The following is a 25,468-nucleotide window of genomic DNA, read 5'->3' on the forward strand; positions in this document are numbered from 1 at the left end:
ATCCTCACGGTGAGTTTCTTGTCGCTCCTATTTTACAGGTGAGAACACTGATTTTGGAAGCTTGGAATTAGTGTTTTTCACAGCTAGCAGGTAACACAATTGGAGTCAACATCAGCCTCCCATCCATAGGGTGATCGTGGCAGTATCCATCTCCCCAGCTGTGAGATTAAACAAGTGAACACATGCCAAGCACTCAGAATGATGCCTGGCAGATTTAGCACTTTATAAATGATGATTATAACACGTAGGTGGTTCTGCTAAGTTCCAAGAGAGAAAATTTAACAATGTATTGGAATGTCTTAAAACAGTATTTCTTAGAGCCCTGATAATGGACCACTCACAGCAGAATAATCTGAGTGCTTATTAAAAAGAAAAATTTCTGGACCCTATCCTAAACATCTTAATTAAAAACTCAATAAATGGAGCCTGGAAATCTCCATTTTCAATAACCACCTTACTGGATTTTTGAGCACACCAAGTTTTGAGAGATGTTTTACAACCTACTCATAATTGCATAACTTATAATAGGACTGTCCAAGGTAAGGTGTAAATAATTCAAATGGGAAGGATCGTAGAAATGAAGAAAATGAAAATTTAAGTTTGTTCGTAGTCCATTATTTGGATTTTTTATGACATCGTTAAGTCAGACACTGAGGCGATGAGAAATATGGCCAAGATTCCTACTTCTTATTTTATTATGGTTAGCAGTTTCATATTTAAATACATGCTGCAACAGCGGAGCATGGAGAAAACATTACTGTAGCCACAGCTTTCCCACATTCACCCAGTAGGCAAGAACTCCCAGACTCCTGATCACCGTTTCTCCTAACCTATCACTGGGAAAACTTCGCTAATAGGAAAGGACCAGGATATAGTGTAGCAACTGGCTTGTAAAAAGCAGTAAGGGTGCAAGCAACAAGACAGAATTAAGGGGAGGAACAAGCATATGCTCAGTAGCCATCAGCATCTTACCTAATCTTAGGTGCAAGGGTACACAAGTAATAGGTCATATGTGTCTCCTGCCTCAGCCACTCCCTTCTCTTCACGGTTTCATCTGTTTCTCTACCTTACTTGCACCACGGCCAATTCAAAATATTATTTAACAAAAAAGACTGCATAATCAAAATACCTAATTGTTTTATTTAAATAAGAAAATATGCATTAATAAATTTGTTAGTTTTTACCTGTTATCCTGTTATTTTATATATCTATTCATCCGTCACTTGTCAGCTAAAATAGTCTCCTTTAATCAAGTTTTAATATTCAAAACACATGTGCTGCTCTTTAAAAAGCGGGACAGGCACATCATTCACTGTGGGTTCAAAGTCATAGATTAATTGTCACCTAATCATGCAAAATCTCCTACAAGTTGTCAAATTGAAGTTTTCTGGTGTAAATGCAAAAATGTCAAAGACATAGCCAATAAAAACACTTTGTTTCAATGTGGTCTTGTGCTTTAGATTAAACATTTATTTTTGAAATAGTAACTCCTGCTTCATGTGCATAAAGTCCGTGAAAGAAAACAAATGACATAATTCTCATATTCAATTGCGTCGGTGTTGAGAAGACATTTAGTTTGCATACAAATGTGTTTCAGATGTTGGCAGAATGCGATGTCAGAGTTCTCCATGCTTTGTGTCACAGATATTCCTGGCATGCCTCACCCCTCGACGTATTCATTAATGCCATCAGCGGGGGCTGTCTCTACACATGGACATGGGACATGAAGTTTGAAACCATGACAAATACCAAATGACTTTCAGCTATTGGGCCAAACCCAATAACTCAAGGTGTAACTACTTCATTTAACAGCCTAATCTCAAGACACTCGACAAGTACCACAGATGTTTGAACAAAATGCAAAAGGAACATACAATTATTACGATTTTGCACATGAGAAAACTAAGTCCCTAAATACTTGATACTTCCTCGAGTAAGGAAGAATATCCTGGACCCAGATCCATCAATGGATAAGATCCATCAACATCATATTCTTACTTCCATTATTTGAGGAGGTTGAAAATTCCATTAGCTTCTATTAGGGCACAATAATGAGTGCCAGTTATGAAGCTGAGTCGGTGGCACTTCCCATTTTGGACATTAGCTGTCAATTCCTCTGAACTGTGCAGGTTGTTCCTGATCTAACTCACCCAATGCATGGGGGTAAGCACAGGGCACCTGCTGGAACTCTGGTCATTCCCGAGCCCACATGTCTGTCATCCCTCCTTGGCTCTCTTCCCACAGATGACATCTCAGCAAAGAAAGAATTTAGTGAGCAAATAATAATTGAAGTTTGAAATTCCTTAGAGAATTTCAAATTCTCTAAGAATTTGAAATTGGTCCTCAACATCAAGACTAAATGTCAGGGTTGATTGTGTATGTATGCTTACCCTAATATGCAATCTTTTAGACACGTAAACTTCCAAAATGCAAAGAAAATTCATAATGACAACAACAATCATAACATCATGAGCTAACATTTTGATTAATTACTGTGTTCCACACGTTTCCTGTGTATAACATAATTCACAAATTACATTTGTAAATTAATCCTATGAATAGTCTTATGAGGGAGATACTATTTATTCCTTTTTTACAAATGAGGAACTAAGGCACGGAGAGATTAAATAATGGAAATTACCTCTTCAATCTCCGTAATTTTTTTAAATTAACTTTTTTCTCTGTCCACATAGAGCATCTTTTCTCAATGTTTTACAGGACTGATATTTAGGTTCTCAAAAGACGGTTGCATCTGGAATTCTTGAACACACGTGAAATATTTTAATATCAACCTGGGCTACATTCTCATGTATATTATCAGGGTTTCTTCCCCTAATTCTAAGACACCTGGAAGCCATCCCTATTATGGCAGATGTCAGTATCACATAAATACATTTGATGTCTACTTTCCTGACCAGGTTGCGACTTTCAAAACATGGGGATTAATTTATACATCTTTTTATTCCCAATGACTACCAAGGTAGTTTGTATACAGTGAGTGCTTAAGAGATATTAAGTAAATACAAAAAATCAGTGACACTGAGAAGGATATTAGTCTCTCTGATTCAATTTCTTGATCTACAAAGAAGGAAAAAGGATAATATGACATCAGAAAATACACAAAATAGCAGTGAAGAATAAACAGATTAAAAATACAAAATATGCTCAGGGAGCTCAATATATATATATAAATATATAATATATATAATTCTACATTTGCATATAGATGAATGTAGAATTCTACATAAATTTGATATCTACAAATACTGCAATAAGTACTTATTTATTTACCTAAAATTGCCACTCAGTACAAGTCCTATTAATTCCAGATGTGGCTGAACCATACCAAACCCAATAGGTACCTTGGTTTTAACACATAAAATCAAATATGACTTCTTCCATGCTATTCAGGAGTAAGTCGACTTTATCAACAACACAGACACGTGATGAATTGATTTGCCCTACACATTGGATTCGACTGCAAAACCAGTATGAGGGCTGCAATTATCTGAAGCTGAACAAGCCCACCAAATTTAGGCCATTCCAACTGTCCAATTCATTAATGGGTGCTGTGCTACAACTTCCTGGCTAGTGATTTTAATAACTATACAATGCACACAGAAGCAGCCAATCTTCCTATTGAAATTAGTTCTTAAAATAGCAATGACAACAACGAAACGCTCCAACCTAAACAGGTGAAATTTAGTTGCTCCAAACAGACACAACTCAGGTCGTCAAAAGATTTTCCAGTCACTGCTCTGTTTCTCTTGCCTTCTACTCACTTTAAATTAGCACAAGTGAGTTTCTTTTCTCCCAGAGCTTCTTTGTTCCATAAAGGTATGCCTCTTCCTCCTTATAAATAACCGCTAACCATCTGAACTGTCATGAGCTGTCTGACTCTTAGTCTCTGGACTCATAAACCACCTGAAAGTGTCTGCTCTACTGCAAACCCTGAGACACACGTTGGCCCTGATTATAACGTAGACAGGTCAATGCTGTCTTAGACCTGTACATGCTCTGCACACGTTGGCCCTGATTATAACGTAGACACGTCAATGCCGTGTTAGACCTGTACACACTCTACACACGTTGGCGGCCCTGATTATAACTTAGACACGTCAATGCTGTCTTAGAGCTGTACACGCTCTGCTCTGCCTTTGGTATCACAGTTTCCAAGTCACTCGGATTCCTGATGTTGAAGCTGTGGTGCCTTTATTTTCCATCCTTAGCACCAGTCTCTTCAAATCAAAGGATCCCGATATCCAAAAGAACCTGATCCTCTCCTGACACTCTGCTGAACTTCTGAAACTTATGTCTACCCCTCCACTCCTCTCTTGCAATTGGAGTCTTGCTGCTGCTTCTGTTTAACAGATTCTGGAAATTAACCTCAATATGAACATGAATTAAATGTCCACTAATTTACCTGTCTGTCCTTCCATGAAAAGGTTATTTTCTTTCAGCCATACCTGAGGATACGTGTTTACATGTTGCCAATACTAGAACATTTGTTGCTTGACCTGATTTTTAAATTCAAATATTTAAGGTTCTTGTAAAATTAAATGAGATAACTTGTAAATTAATGCAAGCTTGGGAGATAGCTGCTATTCATTATATTGGTTTTCCTTCTTTCATTTTTTTTTTTCTGGATTCTAGGTGTCTTCTTAGAATACTGAGATCAGATATTCTGTCTGCTTGAAATAATCAGAATGGTGAAGTCCCTATCAATACACGTTTTAAAAACACATAAATTGAATAGCCACTTTTGTGGTAGGACTGTAGGAATATAAACAGATTTATGACATGTGTTTTTCTCCTTGCATGGTGAGAAGTCATTAAGGGAGAAACAGAACCACAATACAAAGTCATATCTTCTTAGGGCTCTGTGGGGTCCTCTGAGATCCTCCTACATGCTAGCTACACTTCACTTGCTGCCTATATAGCTTTTCTCCCAGAGAGTCATATGAATAATTTTGTCATCTCCTTCCCAACCTTGCTCAGATGTCACATCATTAGACATTTTCTGGCCAAGTCTTGGCATCCCACATCCTGAAGCCCTATGCCCTAGTCTCCTACCCCAGCAGTTCCCATCGCTCCCTTCCCCTGCACTTTTCTCCACTGCACTTATTACCTTCCAATATACTATATTCCTCTATTGCACTAACTTATTGTTTGTTTCCCCCTACCATAGTGGAAGTGTCTTGAAGGCAGAATGTTTATTTATTGACATATATCCAGGGTCTAAAACAGCACTGGCACTAAGAGATACTCAGCAAAGATGTACTGAATGAATGAAAGAATGAAGTGCCAGAAACTAGAAGCAGTAAGAGATCATGAAGAAGACCTCATTTCCAGTTGAGGAGATCAGAAAGTCCTCAGCTATAAATTGCATTTGAGTTGATCATTTTTAAACATGAGTAATTATAATAGTAGAAATTTTCTGAGGGAGTCTCAGACACCTATTTAAATGCAGATGACATTATCACACACCCTCTTGCCATCAGAACAGACTCCCTCACTATGTAGGTCTAGAGAATGGTAAGGCCCAAGCCTGTGGTTTGCATAGGGAGAAAGTTATCAAAAACTCGAAGCTTCTTGTGGAAGACCTAAAACACCTTCAATAGGCACATAGAATGGACCCTAAAGGAGGAGTCACACTCTTGAGATTGTGAAAAAAAAATTGTGCAAAAATTTACATCTTGTAAAAAGACTAAGTACACCATAAAAAATGTTAAAAGGTCACTAAAAATTTAGAGCTCAGTTGGAGACTCAGTCGTAGATGCTGTTAAAGCAAAAGCTAAATATGGCCTAAGAAAGACTCCGTGTTTCTATATTTGAGTCCTTGTGGATGAACTGTAACCTAGCTTAATAGTCAGACAAGATTGAAAGCTAACTTAGGAGTATGTGCCTGTAACTTTAGCTGAGTCTTGGACAATCCCAGAGGCCATATTTCAACCACTCATAAACAGCTAAGTGGTCAAATAAGGCAAACTCCAACCTGTAACCAATCCAGCTGTTTCTGCACCTCACTGCCAATTTCTGTACCTCATTTCCTTTTTTTTGTCTATAAATCTTCTTTCACCACATGGCTATGCTTGAGTCTCTCTGAATCTTCCATGATTCTGGGGGCTGCCCAATTCATGAATTATTCATTGCTCACAATTAAACTCCTTTAAATTTAATTCTGCTGAAGTTTTTCTTTTTTCAGATGGTGTCAGAAGCGGGATCCAAAGCAGAGCTTCTAGCCACCCTCTGAGTGCTGAGTGAACACGCAAGGTCCCTGCAGAGCCCACTTGTGTCCATTGATCTCCCAGAGTAGCTGGGGATCATGGGTAAGCTCCCTCATCCCTGTAGAACCCACTTGTGTCCACTGATCTCTTGGAGTAGCTGGGGATCATGGGTAAGCTCCCTGTCAGATTTCAGAGCTCCACTGATTGGAGTAGCTGGGGATCGTGGGTAAGCTCCCTCTCAGATTTCAGAGCTCCACTGATTGGAGCTGGGATCGTGGGTAAGCTCCCTCTCAGATTTCAGAGCTCCACTGATTGTAGTAGCTGGGGATCATGGGTAAGCTCCCACTCAGATTTCAGAGCTCCACTGATTGGTGTTTTGAGCTCTCTGAGTTTCTTTGAGCAAATTTCTGATCCAAACTAAGTTTAGAAGTCATGACAGAAACTGGACTGGGTCCAGGATGGGACTCAATCTGTTAATTAACTGGCTTGGATCCACTTAGAGGCCTCTTACATCTGACTGGGTCAGAAAAGAACTAGTAGTAGGCAGTAATATTGCAGGGGTTATAAAATTTGGCTTTTGCAAATTCACAGGGATTTTTGCATTTTAACCCTTTGTTTCACTTTTCTTGTGCACCTAGGTAGGAAAAAACCATTGTCTGAGTTAATCAAGAGAACCTGAGAGTAAAGGCCATATTTTAGGTAAAAATGGGATTCTTAATTTCTGGAAAACTGAGTTCCTTCCAGCTTATACATTAGGCCTGGGAGGCAGCAAAATCTTATAGAAATGGCAAAGTCTTGCTAAAAATAACTTACAGTGGAATGCTCCAAATGAACAACAACACACTGAAGGGCATTACAAAATATATGTATATATTTTCTTCTGTGTTGTGGCTTGGCCTCCAAGGTTATGGTACAGTGAGCTGGGTCACTAGGGCCACTCAGGGAAGGGGAAACCAGAAGGGCATGCTGGCAAAAGGGTAGGAATTTCTTGCCAGTCAGACCTCTGGCCCCTTTCTCCCTCTCTCTCTGTGCAAACCAGTTCAATGAATGGTAAAAATCACTGTTTGTCTCCTCTGTAAAGTTTTGATTAATGCAAAAAAGAATTCTGAGGCTAGTCTTAAGCTGTAGTGAATCTGGTATATTTTGTGCTATAAATTCATTTTTCTGTGTCAAGGGGTACCTTGAGATAAAACATGGGCTTAGGACCCCATATACTCCTGCTCAAGACAGCCCAGGAAGCTGTTCAGTAATAAACTTTGCTACAGGTCCCTGACATATACAAATAACTGGATGAGGTCTCCATCTTCTTTTATGACCTTGAGAGCTTGACCTTGTAACCACGAGGCGGTACTTTCTCTTGGTCTCTGCCTTCCAGGGAAAGGGAATTTTAGAGTTCATGTCATAGCCAGCTCTAAAAGTTATCCTGAATAGTTAAAAGCCTTTGTAAGCTCAAAATTAACTACTCTAGACTCCTTCTGGCAAGGGCAATGGAGACTCTGCCCCCTGCTGTGGCCCAGAAACTAAGATTTTGCCCTTTCATTTTGGCAGTCTGGTTTAGATTCCCAACATATATATATGTTTAATATACGTATATATGTATATAATTATATATATACATACATATACATACATGTGTTTAATATATGTATAGAATATAAACACCAGCCTATGTGTGTATATACGTATATACGTGTATACACCAGCCTATGTGTGTATATGCGTGTATCGTATATACACACATAGGCTGGTGTAGTGATTTTTCCCAGGGTGTTTCTTAATAAACAATGTGAAATCACATTCAACCTTTTTTTTACAACCTTTTGCTTCATGACAAGCATTGATGTGGCTTCTCTTCCTGTTGTTTCTCCTATTGATGGTAGAGAGGGAAACACATTAGCTACAAATTGTGGTTAATAATAAACAGGACATTTTCAGAAAAAAATCAATACATTTCAGTTCTAATGAAAAATTACATCTATGTATAGTCAAAAGTAAGGACATATGATCTAATAAATCAAAACCAGGATCCGGGAAAAGAGAAGGGGGCCTCAGTAAGGATCCTGAAAGTGTGAGTTATCCTTGCCAGAGTTAACCAGGTCAGACCTTGTTCCATAACCCATCAGTAGGTACATCGGAATTGTTTCTAAAACCCAAGGGGGAACCTTCGAAAACGGTATGGCCTTGGTGAAAAATCTCCACATGATGGCTCAGATGATCCACATATGTGACTCTTCTCCAGGGAGAGAGCCTTCATTTTAGCATCTGTAATGGATTTTCAAGGACAAATTTTATACAGTGAAACTGAGTTTCTGAGAATCTGGGAATTCCCTTCAGTGATTAAAGGACACGTCACTTTACCAGATTATAAAATATTTGCATTTGGATATCAATGGTAGAAGAAACGAACTGTGAGCTTTTTTGTTTAAAAAAATGTATAGTAATATTTTTGGAAAAGTCCACTGTCAGCCTCTTGGGAGAAACTGTTACATTAATGAAACAAATGGGGGAGCAAAAGCTGTCATGCAAAGCTCAAAGAAACTTCCAGATCCCAGGTATTTCTGAATCAATTCCACTGAGGTTTGTATGATTCTGAATAGAATGACAACTGCAGGCAGTTAATATGAACTAAAGCCCTGCAGGAAAGTTCAGACTGCCTTGAGCATTGTCTGCTTTCACACTTTCAATGACGCACTGATGATAATAACAATGAGTGTGATCCAAAGTACATGATGTCTGCTATCAGCTAATAACAGAAAAGAGATGGAAAGTGAGACATAATAAAAACAAGCGCTTACGTACTCAGATAAGATCCTAGGAGTTCCTCTATTATAAACCATACACAAGGAAGCCCTGGTTTTGGCATTTGGGAGAAAGTAATGATAAAATATTCAAAACATTATTAGTACTGTTGACAGAAGCATTTGGCTCATATTTACTTGAATCTTATTTACTTTCAAACCAGGTCTTAAGAGTGACTTTGTCTAAAGTGCTTTCTATGCAAGGGTAATGCCAATTGCACCTCTTGCTCAGAGCACGTTCCCCTAAGATAAATTTTCAGGACAGTTGAAACTCTTGGAAAGAATATCAAGTCTTCACAATCTTCCAGGAAGACTCAGTGATAAGAAAAGTTAATGTTTGGTATTGTAAAAGTGTTGATATCAATATTCTTACATGACACTGTCTTCTTAATCAGATCCACAGGTTCTCCAGATAGTCCCTGAAGCACAATGTAAAGTACTAAATAATGATGAGTTATACAACTCTGGCCCTTGGGCCATTAGATAATTAATGCCCATTTTTTAAATCAGAAAAGGAACAGAAACCATCCATACATATCCTCCTTGTTATTTAGTAAAAATCCAAATTCTTTTTCATATGTGGACATACATCTCTAGTAAGATAACGAAACCGTTGCTGGAAGTGCAAACATGTCAACCTGTCAAATTTGGATCCAAATTTATTAGAGGAGGGATAAGATCGAGAAACCAGAACTGGATGTCCATCCTGAAACCACAGAAGCATTTATTGTACCGAAATGCAAACAGATGGATAACAATGGATATTTAAAAAGTATTTTATCACACTCTCTATCTGAGCCAAATATTTTATCACACTGTCTATCTGAGCCAGATATTTTACAAACCACTTGGTGATCAATATGCCACATCCATCCTAAGTGAGAAAGTCACAAGGCTGCAACGTAAATGTGTGCTCATAAGAGTTTTGCTCTTCCATCACATCCCTGGATACAAGGAGAGGTTACTGAAGGTGGGATCCTGGTTAAACCCCAAACTGCGTCATCTGTATAATGGACCAACAATTACGAGAACACGTGATGATGCCAATTTTCCTTTACAGATCCCAGGGTGGTTCTGCACTATTGAAACGTCACATCCTTTCATGATAAACTTGCTTTACATCTTTGATGAATAGAGTCAGGCTTTTTTAGGAGTAAATGTATCACATTTTCCTTATGTGCAATTTCAGTTACATTGCAAAATGTAATATTTTTAAAAAGATAGTTGTAGAAATAGCAATTAAGAAAGCTGTTTTCCTCTCATAAATATGAATATTGATCGAGCAACAGTCACATTTAATTTTTATCAAGTGTTCCTATCTTTGTGGCCCTTTAAGAAAGACCCCGACTTTTTGTTAATAATTCACTTGTATTTAATGGTTTCTAGACCTCATCAAATGTATACAATGCCTAGCAGAAGTTTTCCACTTATTCACTCATGCAGTTTTTTTCTATAGTTGTATTTCTCAAATGATGCTCTGTGTTTAATATTTATTTTTGTATAGGTATATGAAGTGTTTTCCAAGATTAAAACAGAATAAAAATGAACAAAGACTGCACTGGCACCATTTCATCCTGAAATGTATTTTTAAAATGATGGAAGAAAATTATTTTCTCTTAGTATGAATTATGTACCTACTATTAATAAATGACATTTAATAAATGACAGATATATAATTCATAGTAATAAAAACATTATTCTCTATTAATAAACTGTGAGCCATACCTGAGAATAATGGAGCCATGTAACGGGCCACCTGCAGGAACCACAGGACTCCCTGTCCCAGGCCAAAGGCCCTGTTGCCAGCTCCCAGCTGCACTGCTGCACGTCATTCAGCCGACCTTCCCACGCATGTGTACCCTTTCCCTTGATTTCAACCAGTAGCTGTGACAGCACTGTTTATCGCATAGTAAGCATTTCTACAAAACCTGTTACCCGTAGTTCTTGGGCTGAATAAAAATCATTTTAAAACAAGGAAACCAGAATATCACGTTACCCAAATTATTTTTGAAAGATAAAAGAGAAAGGTGATACTCAAATATGAAAAACACCAGTTATAGGCATCTTTTTCTAAAATTTAGGTGTAAGGTCATTTCCCAAAAAGAAAATTGTTGAGTTTTAGATTATTCTAATGGATATACTTGATAAGTATAAAATGTGTAATTTCTATGCTTCTTTTTTCAAACCATATACCTGTGTAAAATCACATTTTTGTATTATATTTTAGTGAAAAATATTGTACAGCTACAAACTTGATTTTATGTCTGCTTTTGAAGATCCAAAAAAGTGGCATGATTTTTGATATTCAACATATATACGCTGGATCTCAAAGCACAGTTTTAATTTTATCATGGCTTCTGTAAGTCCTATTTCATAAGAATAATATAATATGAAAGATGTTTCATTTTTCTCCTCATGCAAATTTTTAATGAACATACAATGAAATCTATTTGTTCTTCTGGTATAGGCTTAGAAAGGCAAATACATTGGGAGACTCGAGGGAATTAATTCTTCACCAACATTCCCCTGTGGATTCTGAACTGATTAAAAACAGATAGGAGAGTAGAACTGATTAAGAACACACACAACCTGGGCAGTCTCACACGGCGCTTCTGCACAGGAGCCGGAGAGGAGTCAAACACAGCACCCGTTTGAGTAATAAAAGCTCTGGATATGAGGACGACTTGGTTCTGAAGCAAAAATGGGCGGTCTTCATCTTCTGTTCTAACTTGTACCTTCTGACTGAACTTACTTCAGGGAGCTTGAGGAAGAAAATGAACTGGGAAATTGTGGAGAAAAGAAAGCCTTTCCTTTTTTTTTTTTTTTTTTTGAGACGAAGTCTCGCTCTGTCACCAGGCTGGAGTGCAGTGGTGTAATCTCGGCTCACTGGAACCTCCACCTTCCGGGTTCAAGTGATTCTCCTGCCTCAGCCTCCAGAGTAGCTGGGATTACAGGCATGTACCACTGCATCCAGCTAATTTTTTGTATTTTTAGTAGAGACGGGGTTTCACTGTGTTAGCCAGGCTGGTCTTGAACTTCTGACCTCAGGTAATCGCCGGCCTCGGCCTCCCAAAGTGCTGGGATGACAGGCATGAGCCACCACGCCTGGCCAGACTTTTCTTTCTTAGCCTCTTTTATGGAGGCAGATGTACCTAGTATAGTCTGAGGTAGGAATTCAGGAAAGGGAAGAATGGAATTTTGAATAATAAAAACTGTTCTAGCTTTTTTTGTAATCACTTCACCAGAGAAACAGTCGAGTATAAAGATATCACATTCTAGATGCAGACTGAACCTACATCCTGGTCCTGCTACTTATTGTGGCAAAACTTCCTCATCCATATAAAACAGGGATAATGATACTGTTGCTGTCACATCTAGAAAGCTCTCAATTATAAGACACAATTTTAAATACCACTGAAAAGGAAAACCACAGACAATTGCAACATGACACAAAGCTCTCTTGATAGCATGAATTTCTATTCTGTGTGCCTATTGAAAAAATTAATTATACAGAGATCTTTTTAATCATACACCACTGCCATGTGAATATAAAAAAAAATTAAGCAAGATAAATTGGTTTAGATATTTCTAAGACTTCTTTATATGCAGATTCCAACTCTTCTAAATCAGCTCTTGATTCAGATTTGGCCATGTCTAGCCTCTTCCTTACAGAGTCACCCATCGTGCTATGCACAGTGTTGGTAGAACAGCATTTCTCAGTAGAAACATATGAACCCCCTGAAAGGCATTGGTGCTGGGCTCTCAAGCTGGCTGCAGAGAATCAGCCCACATTTGACACTGCTTTAGGGACGCGGCTGAGCATGCCTGCCTCTCTGCCGCTCCTGCTACCAACCAACTCTGCGGCTCCTAAGGGTTAAATTAATTTCACCAGTGTCCCTGGGATGTCCTTCCTAGTTCACCATATCTGTTCTGCCCATTTGGGGGCTGATGATTTTTATGTCTTCACATGTGCAGGTGATAAATACATCTCAAGGCCAAGCACCATGGCTCATGCCTGTAATCCCAACACTTTGGGAGGCTGAGGCAGGAGAGTTGCTTGAGGTCAGGAGTTCAAAACAAGAATGGGCAACATAGTGAGATTCTGTCTCTACAAAAAAAGACTTAGCTAGGCAAGGTGATAGGCACTTGTAGTTCCAGCCATTCAAGAGGCTGGAGTGAGAGGGTTGCCTGAGCTCGGGAATTGAAACTGCAGTGAGCTATGATGGCAGCACCGCACTCCAGCCTGGACAACACAGCAAGACCCTGTCTCTAAACAAAACTATAAATGAAAACAAGTGCGACCTCAGTGTGAGGAAAATGGTGGGTAGGAGGCAGGATTAACTTGCAGCTCCCACTTGGATGGACAGAGCAGCGTGCGGAGACTCACATCGAAAACCTTTGCTCCAAGCACTGCCACACAAACAAATCGGGAAAGCCGAGAGAATCCACGGAGCCTTTGAAGGAAGCAGCTTGCCTTCGCGGGCTCTGTGAGGCCACCACAAACACAAAACTGCGAGTGCCCCAAGTGTGAGGGGGGAGTGTCCGCCCTGAACACACATCCTCACTGAGGAACCTGAAGGTCCAGATCACGAAAAAAGGATCAGACCTTACCTGGAGCTGAGATGAATTTAGAGACCCAAGCAAAATATAGGAGCAGAGGAAGCAGCGGGAAGAGCCCGTGGACACCCTCGGTCCCCAGGGAAGCCGTTCTGACTTTGTCTCGCAGGGATCTTTGGGGAGGGCTGATAGTGGAACTGGGGAAAGACCACAGGGAGAAGGAAACTCCCAGATAAACTTTGTAACAATTTTAAGCAACTTGAAGTTTCCTGGATAGAATCTGGGGATGGGGGGAGCCAGGAGTGCAGATCCCAGCACAGAAGCTGTGGAGGCCGGATCCCAGTGCAGATCCCAGCAGCCTGGGAGGCCGGAAACACGGAGGCCCTGCTTGCTTTCCCAGGGAAGAGGCTGGTAGCCTGGGACGAGTTCTCAGCCCTGCTCCCCGGCTGCCTGGAAGTAAACGCAGTGCTGTTGGTGGGGCATGGTGGGAACGAGACCGGCCTCACAGGCTGCACGGGAGCTGGGTGAGGCCTGTCACCGGCAGCTTTCCCCCACTTCCCTGGGGACCTGTACAAAGCAGCAGAGGCAGCCATAATCCCCCTCGGAACATAACTCCACTGGCCTGAGGACTATACCCCAACTCCCACAGCAGCCACAGCAAGCACTGTCCAGGGAGATTCTGACTCACGCATGTCTATCAGTACCCCGCAGCTGATGGTCTTTCTCTTCCCACTCTGGTAGCTGGAGGGAAGACAAAGAACATAATCCCTTGGGAGCTGTATGGCCTTGCCCACCACCTGAAAAACCTGAATACCTATCCAGACAGGCTTACGGCAAGCTGGTGTCCTCCCTCTACTACTGCAGCTGATGGTCTCTTGAAAGTGTCTGCTCCTGGTCTGAGGCTGGACGACAAAAACCTGCACACTAGACAAAACTACAGTCAATGGCCCTCAGAGTCCACTTTGCTTCCTTGCTACCTCCACTGGAGCAGGTGCTGGTATCCAAGCCAACAAAAACCAGCACACTAGACAAGACTACAACCAACGGCCCTCACAGAGTCCACTTTCCTTCCTTGCTACCTCCACTGGAGCAGGTGCCGGTATCCATGGCTGAGAGACCTGAAGACAGGTCACATCACAGAACTCTTTGCAGACAACCTCCAGAACCAGCATGGAGCCTGGCAGCTCTGCTGGGTAGTTAAACCCAGAAGAGAAATAACAATCCCTGCAGTTTGGCTCTCAGAAAGCCCCATCCCCAGGGGAAAAGGAGAGAGCTCCATATCGAGAGTGCACCCTGGGGGACAAAAGAATCTGATCAGCTGCCCTTGAGCCCCAGATCTTCCCTCTGACATAGTCTACCCAAATAAGAAGAAACCAGAAAAACAATTCTGGTAATATGACAAAACAAGATTCTTTAACTCCTCCATTAGATCACACCAGCAGTGGATCCAAACTCAGACAAAATCTCTGAATTGTGAGAAAAAGAATTCAGAAGGTTGATTATTAAGCTAATCAAGGAGGCACCAGAGAAAGGTGAAGTCCAGCTTCAAGAAATCAAAAAAATGAGACAGGATATGAATGGAAATATCTCCAGTGAAATAGATAGCATAAAAAAAATCACAACTTCTGTAAATGAAGAACGCACTTGGAGAAATGCAAAATGCATTGTAAACTCTTGAACAAGTATAAGAACTTCAGGGCTTGAAGACAAGGTTTTCAAGTTAACCCAATCTGAAAAAGATAAATAAAAAGAAAATGAACAAAGCCTCCAAGAAGTTTGGGATTATGTTAAACAACTAAACTTAAAAATAATTAGTGTTCCCAAGGAAGAAGAGAAATTGACAAGTTTGGAAAACATATTTGAGGGAATTGAGGAAAACCTCTCAGCCTTGCTGAAGGTGTAGATATCCAAATCCAAGAAGCTCAAAGAACACCCAGGAAATTCATCACAAAAAGATCATCACCTAGGCATGTCGTCATCAGGTTATCCGAAGTCAAGACCAAGGAAAGAATCTTAAGAGCTGTGAGACAAAAGCATCAGGTATCTTATAAAGGAAAACCTATCAGATTAACAGCAGATTTCTCAGCAGAAATCCTACAAGCTAGTAGAAATTGGGGTCTATCTTCAGCCTCCTTAAACAAAACGATTACCAGCCAAGAGTTTTGTATCTAGTGAAACTAAATTTTATAAATAAAAAAAAGATACAGTCTCTTTCAGACAAACAAATGTTGAGACAATTTGCCACTACTAAGCCAGCACTACAAGAACTGCTAAAAGGATCTCTAAATCTTGAAACAAATTCTCAAAATACACCAAAATAGAACCTCCCTAAAGCATAAATCTAAAAGGACCTATAAAACAGTAATACAATGAAAAGTAAGCACGATATTGAGGCAACAACTAGCACGATTAATAGAATAGTATCTCACATCTCACTACTAATGTTTAATGTAAATGGCCTAAATGCTCCACTTAAAAATGCTCCATTAAAAAAAAAAACAGAATTGCAGAATGGATAAGAATTCACCAACCAAATATCTGTTGTATTCAAGAGAATCAACTAACACATAAGGACTCACATAAGGTAAATGGGTGGAAAAAGATATTTCATGCAAATGGACACCAAAAGCGAGCAGGAATAGCTATTCTTCTATCAGACAAAACAAACTTTAAAGCAACAGCAGTTCAAAAGACAAAGAGGGACATTATATAATTATAAAAAGCCTTGTCCAACAGGAAAATATCACAATCCTAAATATGTATGCACCTTACACTGGAGCTTCCAAATTTATAAAACAATTACTACTACACCTAAGAAATGAGATAAACAGCAACACAATAATAGTTGGGGACTTCAATACTCCACTGACAGCACTAGACAGGTCATCAAGACAGAAAGTCATCAACAACGAAACGATGGACTTAAACTATACCCTAGAACAAATGAACTTAACAGATATTTAGGGAACATTCTACTCAACAACTGCAGAATACACACTGTACTCAACCATTTTCCAAGACAAAACACATAATAGCCCACAAAACAAGTCTCAATAAATTTAAGAAAATCAAAATTACTCTCAGACCACAGTGGAATAAAATTGGAAATCAACTCCAAAACGAACCGTCAAAACCACGTAAATACATACAAATTAAATAATCTGCTCCCAAATTGTCATTGGGTCAACAATGAAATCAAGATGAAAATTAAACATTTCTTTGGACTGAATGATAATAGTGATAACAACCTATCAAAACCTCTGGGATATGGAAAAAGGAGTGCTAAGAGGAAAGTTCATAGCATTAAGAGCCTTCATCAAAAAGCTCAAAAGAGCACAAATAAACAATCATAGGTCACACCTCAAGAAACTAGAGAAATAAGAATGAACCAAACCTGAACCCAGCAGAAGAAAAAAATAACAAATATCAGAGAAGAACTAAAGAAAATTAAAACAAACAAACAAAAAATACAAAAGATAAATAAAATGAAAGGCTGATTCTTTGAAAAGATGAACAAAATTGATAGACCATTGGTGAGATTAACCAAGAAAAAAAGAGAGAAGATCCACATAAGCTCAATTAGAAAGAAAATGGGAGATATTACAAACAATACCAAAGAAATCATTTAAGGCTGTATGATCATTTAAGGCTACTATGAACACTTTTATGCATACAAATGAGAAAAACTAGAGAAGAAGGAAAAATTCCTGGTAATATGCAACCCTCCTGGATTAAACCAGGAAGGAATAGAAACTCTGAACAGACCAATAACAAGCAGCAAGATTAAAATGGTAATAAAAAAAATTATGAAGGAAAAAAATATCCAGGACCAGATGGATTTACAGCTGAATTCTATCAGGCATTCATGGAAGAGTTGGTGCCAATCCTACTGACAGTATTCCAAAAGATTGAAAAGGAGGGAGTCCTCCCTAAATCTTTCTGTGAAACCAGTATCACCCTAATACCAAAACCATGAGGGACGTAACAATAAAGAGAACTACAGACCAATATCCCTAATGAACAGAGATTCAAAAACCCTCAACCAAATGCTGGCTAACTGAATCCAACAGCATATCAAAAAGATAATCCACCATGATCAAGTGGGTTTCATATGAGGGATGTTGGGATGGTTTAATATACAAAAGTCAATAAATGTGATACATCACATAAAAAAAATTAAAAATAAAAATCAAATTATCATTTCAATGGATACAAAAAAAAGCATTTGACAAAATCCAGCATCCCTTTATGAATAAATCCCTCAGCAAAATTGGCATAGAAAGGACATACCTCAAGATAATAAAATCCATCTATGACAAACACACAGCCAATATTATACTGAATGGTGAGAAGTTGGAAGCATTCCCCTTGAGAAATGGAACAAGGCAAGGATGCCCACTTTCTCGACTTTTATTCAACATAGTACTGAAAGTCCTAGCCAGAGCAGTCAGACAAGAGAAGGAAATAAACGGCATCCAAATCAGTAAAGACGAAGTCAAACTGTTGCTGTGTTGCTGTTCACTGATTGTATACCTAGAAAACCCTAAACACTCCTCCTAAAAGCTCCTAGAACTGACAAATGAATTCAGAAAAGTCTCAAGATACAAAATTAATGTACACAAATCAGTATCACTGTTATATACCAAAACAAATCAAGAACTCAACTCCTTTTACAATAGCTTCAAAAAATAAAAATAAAAATGGAGAAATATACCTAACCAAGGAGGTGATGGACCTCTACAAGAAAAACTACAAAACATTGTTGAAAGAAATCACAGATGACACAAACAAATGGAAACACATCCCATGCTCATGGATGGGTAGAATCAATATTGTGAAAATGACCACACTGTCAGAAGCAATCTACAAATTCAATGCAATTCCCATCAAAATACAACCATCATTCTTCACAGAACTAGAAAAACAATCCTAAAATTAATGTGGAATGAAACAAGAGCCCACATAGTCAAAGCAAGACTAAGCAAAAAGAGCAAAGCTGGAGGCATCACGCTACCTGACTTCAAACAGTACTATAAGGCCATACTCAGCAAAAAGCATGGTACGGGTATAAAAATAGGCACATAGACCAATGGAACAGAACAGAAAACCCTGAAATAAAGCCAAATACTTACAACGACTGATCTTTGACAAAGCAAACAAAAACATAGAGTGGGGAAAGGACATGCTAGTCAACAAATTGTGCTGGGATAATTGGCAGCCACATGTAGAATGAAACTGGATCCTCATCCCTCACCATTTACAAATATCAACTCAACATGGATTAAAGACCTAAATCTAAGATGTGAAACCATAAAAATTTGAGAAGCTAACATCAGAAAACCCTTCTAAACATTGGCGTGGGCAAAGACTTCATGACCAAAAACCCAAAAGCAAATGCAACAAAAACAAGGATGAATAAATGGCACTTAAACTAAAAAGCTTCTGCATAGCAAAATAAATAATCAGCAGAGTAAACAAACAACCCACAAAGTGGGAGAAAATATTCGCAAACTATACTTCTGATAAAGGACTAATATCCCATCAAAAAGTGGGCTAAGGACATGAACAGGCAATTCTCAAAACAGGATGTACAATTGGCTAACAAACATACCCAAAATGCTCAACATCTCGGCTGGGCACGGTGGCTCACGCCTGTAATCCCAGCACTTTGGGAGACCAAGGCAGGCGGATCACCAGGTCAGGAGATCGAGACCATCCTGGCTAACACAGTGAAACCCCGTCTCTACTAAAAATACAAAAAATTAGCCGGGCATGGTTGTGGGCGCCTGTAGTCCCAGCTACTCGGGAGGCTGAGGCAGGAGAATGGCATGAATCTGGGAGGCAGAGCTTGCAGTGAGCTGAGACTGTGCCACTGCACTCCAGCCTGGGTGACAGAGTGAGACTCCATCTCAAAAAAAACAAAAAACAAAAAACAAAAAACTCAACATCTCTAATTATCAGGGAAATATAAATCAAAACCACAATGAGATACCACCTTACTTCTGCAAGAATGGCCTTAATCAAAAAATAAAAAAGTAATAGATGTAGGTATGGATGTGGTGAAAGGGGAACACTTTTATGCTGCTGCTGGGAATGTAAACTAGTACAACCACTATGGAAAACAGTATGGAGATTTCTTCAAGAACTAAAAGTAGATCTACCATTTGTTCCAGCAATCCCACTATTTGGTATGTACCCAGAGGATAGAAGTCATTATACAAAAAAGGTACTTGTACACACATGTTTATAGCAGCAGAATTCACAATTGCAAAACTATGGAACCAGCCCAAATGCCCATCAGTCAACAACTGGATAAAGAAAATGTGGTGTATATATATCATGGAATACTATTCAGCCATAAAAAGAAACAAAATAATGGCATTTCCAACAGCCTGGATGGAATTGGAGACCATTATTCTGGGTGAAGTAACTCAGGAATGGGAATGGAGACATCGAATGTTCTCACTCATAAGTGGGAGCTAAGCTATGAGGACACAAAGGCATACTAATGACACAATGGACTTTGAGGACTTGAGGGAGATGGTGGGAGGTGGGTGAGGGATTAAGGATTACACACTGGGTACAGCGTACACTGCTTGGGTGATGGGTGCACCCAAATCTCAGAAATCACCACTAAAGAACTTATCCATGTAACCAAACGCCACCTGTTCCCCCAATACCCATTGAAATAATACAATAATAATAATAATAAACAAAAGCAAACAAATAAATACTATCTCAGTTTCTGCCTCATGGATAGGGATTGTCAGAAGTCATCTATTTTAGAACATATTCTAATTTTAGAAATGTTAAAATATGAAAAGCTAAGCATCATAGAACTGAAAGAAAATAGTAGTGTTGCTATGTAGATTTATGTGAGTTAAAACATCCAAACACCTCAGCACAGCGGCTGGCCCAGTGTCATCACACACCAACTATGATCAGTTACTCTTACTCCCAGCTAATCTAGCACAGGCTCGTGAGCTCCAGTTGGTTACTTAATTTACAGAAATTCTACTCCACAAATCTTTTGTATTTTTGACTCCTTAATATGAAGTTAAATGCTTTCTGTTAAAAAAAAGTTAAATGCTTAATAAATCTCTCCAGTCAATGATTTCTGTTTTGTTGATTAAGCCAGCAGTTCTTTGAAAAAGAAGTCTAGGGAGCATCAGCAGCAGTGTTCTAACAAGCCCCACTGAAGGTGTCCATAGAATTATTATGGCACTCACGAAAGTGTGGATTTTATAAAGACAGAATTATCCAGCCTTTCCCTAATGTAATCTACAGACCAACCTGTGGAAAAATGAAACAGATTTACTCTACAGTAATGCTTAGCCATTCATAATTTTCTGGAACCCAGGTCTGGGAACATGTTTCTCAGTGGGTCTGTCACTTTGTTTTTCTTTTCTTTTCTTTTTTTTTTTCTTTTTTCTTGAGACAAAATCTTGCCCTGTCACCCAGGCTGGAGTGCAGTGGCGTGATCTCTGCTCACTGCAACCTCTACCTCCCAGGTCCAAGCAATTCTCCTGCCTCAGCCTCCTGAATAGCTGGGACTACAGTTTCACCATATTGGCCAGGCTGGTCTCAAACTCCTGACCTTATGATCCGCCCACCTCGGCCTCCCAAAGTGCTGGGATTACAGGTGTGAGCCACTGCACCCGGCCACGTTGTTTTTCACATACTGAGAAGAGACGATGCATTCCCACGAGACACCTTCCACACCAAACAGCAGAAAGGGCAGCCTTCAGACTGGTGGCTGAAGTTCACTTCTATTTATAACAGCATTTTGAACAACATAAGCTTATGCTTTCATAAAACTAGAAGAATATACCTGAAAATAGATTTCTGAAGTTTGATTTCACTTCATAAATGCAGCTTCCATTGACGCTCCAGTGCATTGAAATCCATATCGCTGCAACGATGAAGGAGCGCTGCCACCTGTAGGCGCAGACCAGCCTAGAGCAACAGCTCAAAACCTGAAATACATGAGTGTCCAGAATTTAAATTAGAAATGTCTTGTTAAAACAGTATCTTAGCAAAGGGAAATAACTTATAAAGGAACAATCTTTTAGAGGCAAACCTTTTATCTGTTCCTTTACTCTCTTATTAAATCATTTATCCAAAATATGTGAGACGAATGAGGTATGTTTATTTATACGTAATATGCTGAAGTTTCAAAACACTGATTTCCCACAGGGTTGGAAACCATGTAGAAATAATATGTGTGGCTTCCTGGTTTGTTTTCTAAGAGCAGCACACTGAAATGTGAAAGCAACTACGTTTGTACAATAAACAGGAGTCTTCTTTCTCTCCTAACATAGCAAAGAAAGGAAAAAGGTGTTATTGCTAAAAGAAAATACACAAAGTAAGAATCCAATACTAACCCTCTACTGAAGTATTTCCTTATTTATCAAAAAGAAATGGTTCCCATGCATTTCTCACAAATGCATGTTTTCAGTGGATCAGTAAGATGTCCAAACAAGAAATACCATCCTGTGGAAAAGCTGTGCCTATGGTATTTCTGACATACCAATGCCAAAAAGTCACTTTGGCCTGATTCCTCTTTCCTATGATCTCAAGTCATATTTCCAGATAAAAGAGATTCAGTTACATTTGGAAGTGAGAAGAAATACCTGGAATTTATCCCCCCCAATCCATACTGCGGCATTCTTTGGTCTTAGTCCAGCTATTCAATTCCACTTTCCTGCTCTTGGACCCTGTTGATCCGGGAAGAGGGTGGGCCTAGAATGGAAAAAAAAAAAAGGTTTGGTAAAAACTGAGTGGATAGAAGAGCTGAGGCATACATTACCTCTTAGAACAATAGAAATGATTTCTTCAATAATTGTTTTGATAACAGGGTGGTCTGTCCATGCATTCATCTCAGTGAAGTTTTCCCTGATAGCTTGTTTTAAATTGATCAGGGTTTTTCTTCATGATGCACATCCTGCCCTTTCCTTCCTCAGTATCACTCACAGAGCTAAAGGATATCCATGTCTCAAATTTTAAAAGCATGAACCAAGAGTTCTAAAATGATAAACTATGTGTCGGTGCAGCAAATGTATGGCTAGGCTCAAAAAACCCTATGAATGAATTAAATTTCTAACAATGCCTACGGTTTATTAGAAGCTTTACACCAAGGCTAATCAGTATTTCTGTAAATATGTGATAGAAAGGAGGGTTACTAATTATATTTTTCAGAAAGAGAATCAAGGTTGCATGATCAAGTCTCTTTGTGGCATTTGACTTTGAGGGCAGATACAGGGTAAATCTAGGCATGATCGCTGTTCACTATCAGTGAGTCCCTGGGAGAAAAGACGATCTGGGAGGGAAACAACCAAGAGATGATTCTGATAGCATGAGTTTCTTAACTGCATTTAGACACTGATGCTTCCAATATCTGTCTTCCGCAAATCCTATGGTTGTGAAGCCATCTGTCATATTACGTTTTCTTTCCAATTTGTGGTTTTTTAATTTAACTTTTATTTTAAGGTCAGGAGTACATGCAGAGGTTTGTTTCATAGGCAAACTTGTGTCATGGGGGGTTGTTGTACAGATTATTTCAGCACCCAGGTATTAAGCCTAGTACCCATTAGTTATCTTTCCTGATACTCTCCCTCCCCACCCTCCACCCTCTGATAGGCTCCAGTATGTGTTGTTTGTCTCCTTGGGTCCATGAGTTCTCACCATTGACCTTCAACTTATAATTGAGAATATGCAGTATTTAGTTTTCTGTTCCTGCATTAGTTTGCTGAGGATAATGGCCTCCAGCTCCATCCATGTTCCTGCAAAGGAGATGATCTCATTCTTTTTTTATGGCTGCATAGTATTCTACGGTGTATATGTACCACATTTATTTTATCAATTCTAGCATTAATGAACATTCAGGTTGATTCCATGTCTTTGCTGTTGTGAATAGTGTTACAGTGAACATATGTGTGCATGTGTCTTTATTATAGAATGATGTGTATTCCTTTGGGTGTATACCCAGTAATGGGATCGCTAGGTCAAATGTTAGTTCTGTTTTTAAGTCTTTGAAGAATCACCTTTATCTTCCACAATGGTTAAACTAACTTATACTCCCATCAACAGTGTATAAGCATTCCTTTTTCTCTGCAACCTCACCAGCATCTGTTATATTTGACTTTTTAATAATAGTGTATTAGTCTGTTCTCTCACTACTATAAAGAACTACCTAAGACTGGGTAATTTATGAGGAAAAGAGATTTAATTGGCTCATGATTTCCCCAGCTGCACAGGAAGCCTGGCTGGGAAGGCCTCAGGAAACTTACAATCATGGTGGAAGGTGAAGGGTGCACAGACACACCTTCACCTGGTGAAACTGGAGAGAGAGAGAGTGAAGGAGGAAGTGATAGAAACAACCAGATCTCATGAGAACTCACTCACCGTCATGAGAACAGGGAGGGGGAAGTCCACCCCCACGATCCAATCACCTCCCACCAGGCCCCTCCTCCAACACTGAGGGTTACAACCTGACTGAGATTTAGGTGGGGACACAGAGCCAAACCATATCAAATAGCCATTCTGACTGGTGTTAAGTGGTATCTCATTGTGGTTTTTATTTGCATGACTCTCATGATTGGTGATGTTGAGCTTATTTTCATGTGATTGTTGGCCATATATATGCCTCCTTTCGAAAAGTGTCACTTCATGTCCTTTGCTCACTTTTTAATGGGGTTGCTGGGGGGTGTTTCTTGTAAATTTGTTTAAGTTCCTTATAGATGCTGGATATTAGGCTTTTATCAGAGGCATACTTTACAAAAATTTCCTTCCCTTCTGCAGGGTGTCTGCTCACTGTGTTCATAGTTCCCTTTGCTGTGCAGAAGCTCTCAAGTTTAATTAAATCCCGCTTGTCATTTATGCTTTTGTTGCAATTGCTTTTAGTGTCTTTGTCATGAAATCTTTGCCCATTCCTACGTCCAAAAAGGTATTGCCTAGGTTGTCTTCCAGTGTTTTTATACTTTTGGGTTTTATTTTTAAGTCTTTCATCCATCTTGAGTTAATTTTTGCATATGGTATAAGGAAGGGGTCCAGTTTCAATCTTTTGCATATGGCTACCGAGTTATCCCAGCATGATTTATTGAATAGGGAATTTTTCCCCCATTGCTTGTTTCTGTCAGCTTTGTTGAAGATCATAGTTGTAGGTGTGCAGCCTTATTTCTGGGTTCTCTATCATATTATTTCAAAACCTTCTTGATTCTCTCTTTTCTGCCCACAGCAGGACATAAGAAATAGAATTTCCTGATAATAAGGAGGAAATAATTATCCTTTATGTCATTTTTCATATTTCCTCCTTGAATCAAAATTTGCTCCCCAAGTATTCAAGATTACTTAAGACAGAGAATTTGTACTAATTTATAAAGTACTGTACAAACTATCAGAAGAGAAACATTTTTGAGTATCTATTATGTGCAGCTATTTTATAAGAACTGTCACTCCTACTTAATGAATTAGGACACAGATTATTATGCAGACTCAGTAGCTTGATCATGATCAGTCGCCTGGTATATGAAAAGCAGGGATCCGAGCCCAAGTTTGGCTATGCCCTTTGCATTCGTTATATTTCACTTACAAGTGGAGAGCCAGAGCTGGGCTGCAGAAACTGTAAACCTGTAAGATCCACTGGCTTAACCAGGAACTAGCTTCTGTTCTACCATTACTTAAACCTCATTGGACAATCTACAATCAGACTTGCACTTGGATACAGAAAGATTTTTTCTACTTTTAGGGAGAATACACAGTATATACCTACTGCCTAAAATTATAAAAATAAAATTATTTTCAAGGCCTTTGAACTTCAAAATAAATCAAAGGCATCACAGGTAAGAGTTATCTTTAGTACACTGATAGTTCAAATCAGTGTGCAGT

The 25,468-nt window shown here is 39.1% G+C and overlaps 1 long non-coding RNA gene across 1 annotated transcript in view; it reads right to left on the reverse strand.

The window, feature by feature from the left end:
- LOC115836101 overlaps positions 1-25,468 on the reverse strand; it is a 469,594-nt gene that overhangs the window by 269,368 nt on the left and 174,758 nt on the right. Inside the window, exons 2-3 of the long non-coding RNA XR_004031104.1 lie at positions 22,216-22,324; positions 21,414-21,558 (exon numbers count right to left, since the gene is read on the reverse strand). This is a non-coding gene — a long non-coding RNA (uncharacterized LOC115836101). The remainder of the gene's footprint in view (positions 1-21,413; positions 21,559-22,215; positions 22,325-25,468) is intronic.

The sequence above is a fragment of the Nomascus leucogenys genome, chromosome 7b (assembly GCF_006542625.1).
Source record: "Nomascus leucogenys isolate Asia chromosome 7b, Asia_NLE_v1, whole genome shotgun sequence".
In the NCBI taxonomy this organism is placed as follows: Eukaryota; Metazoa; Chordata; class Mammalia; order Primates; family Hylobatidae; genus Nomascus; species Nomascus leucogenys.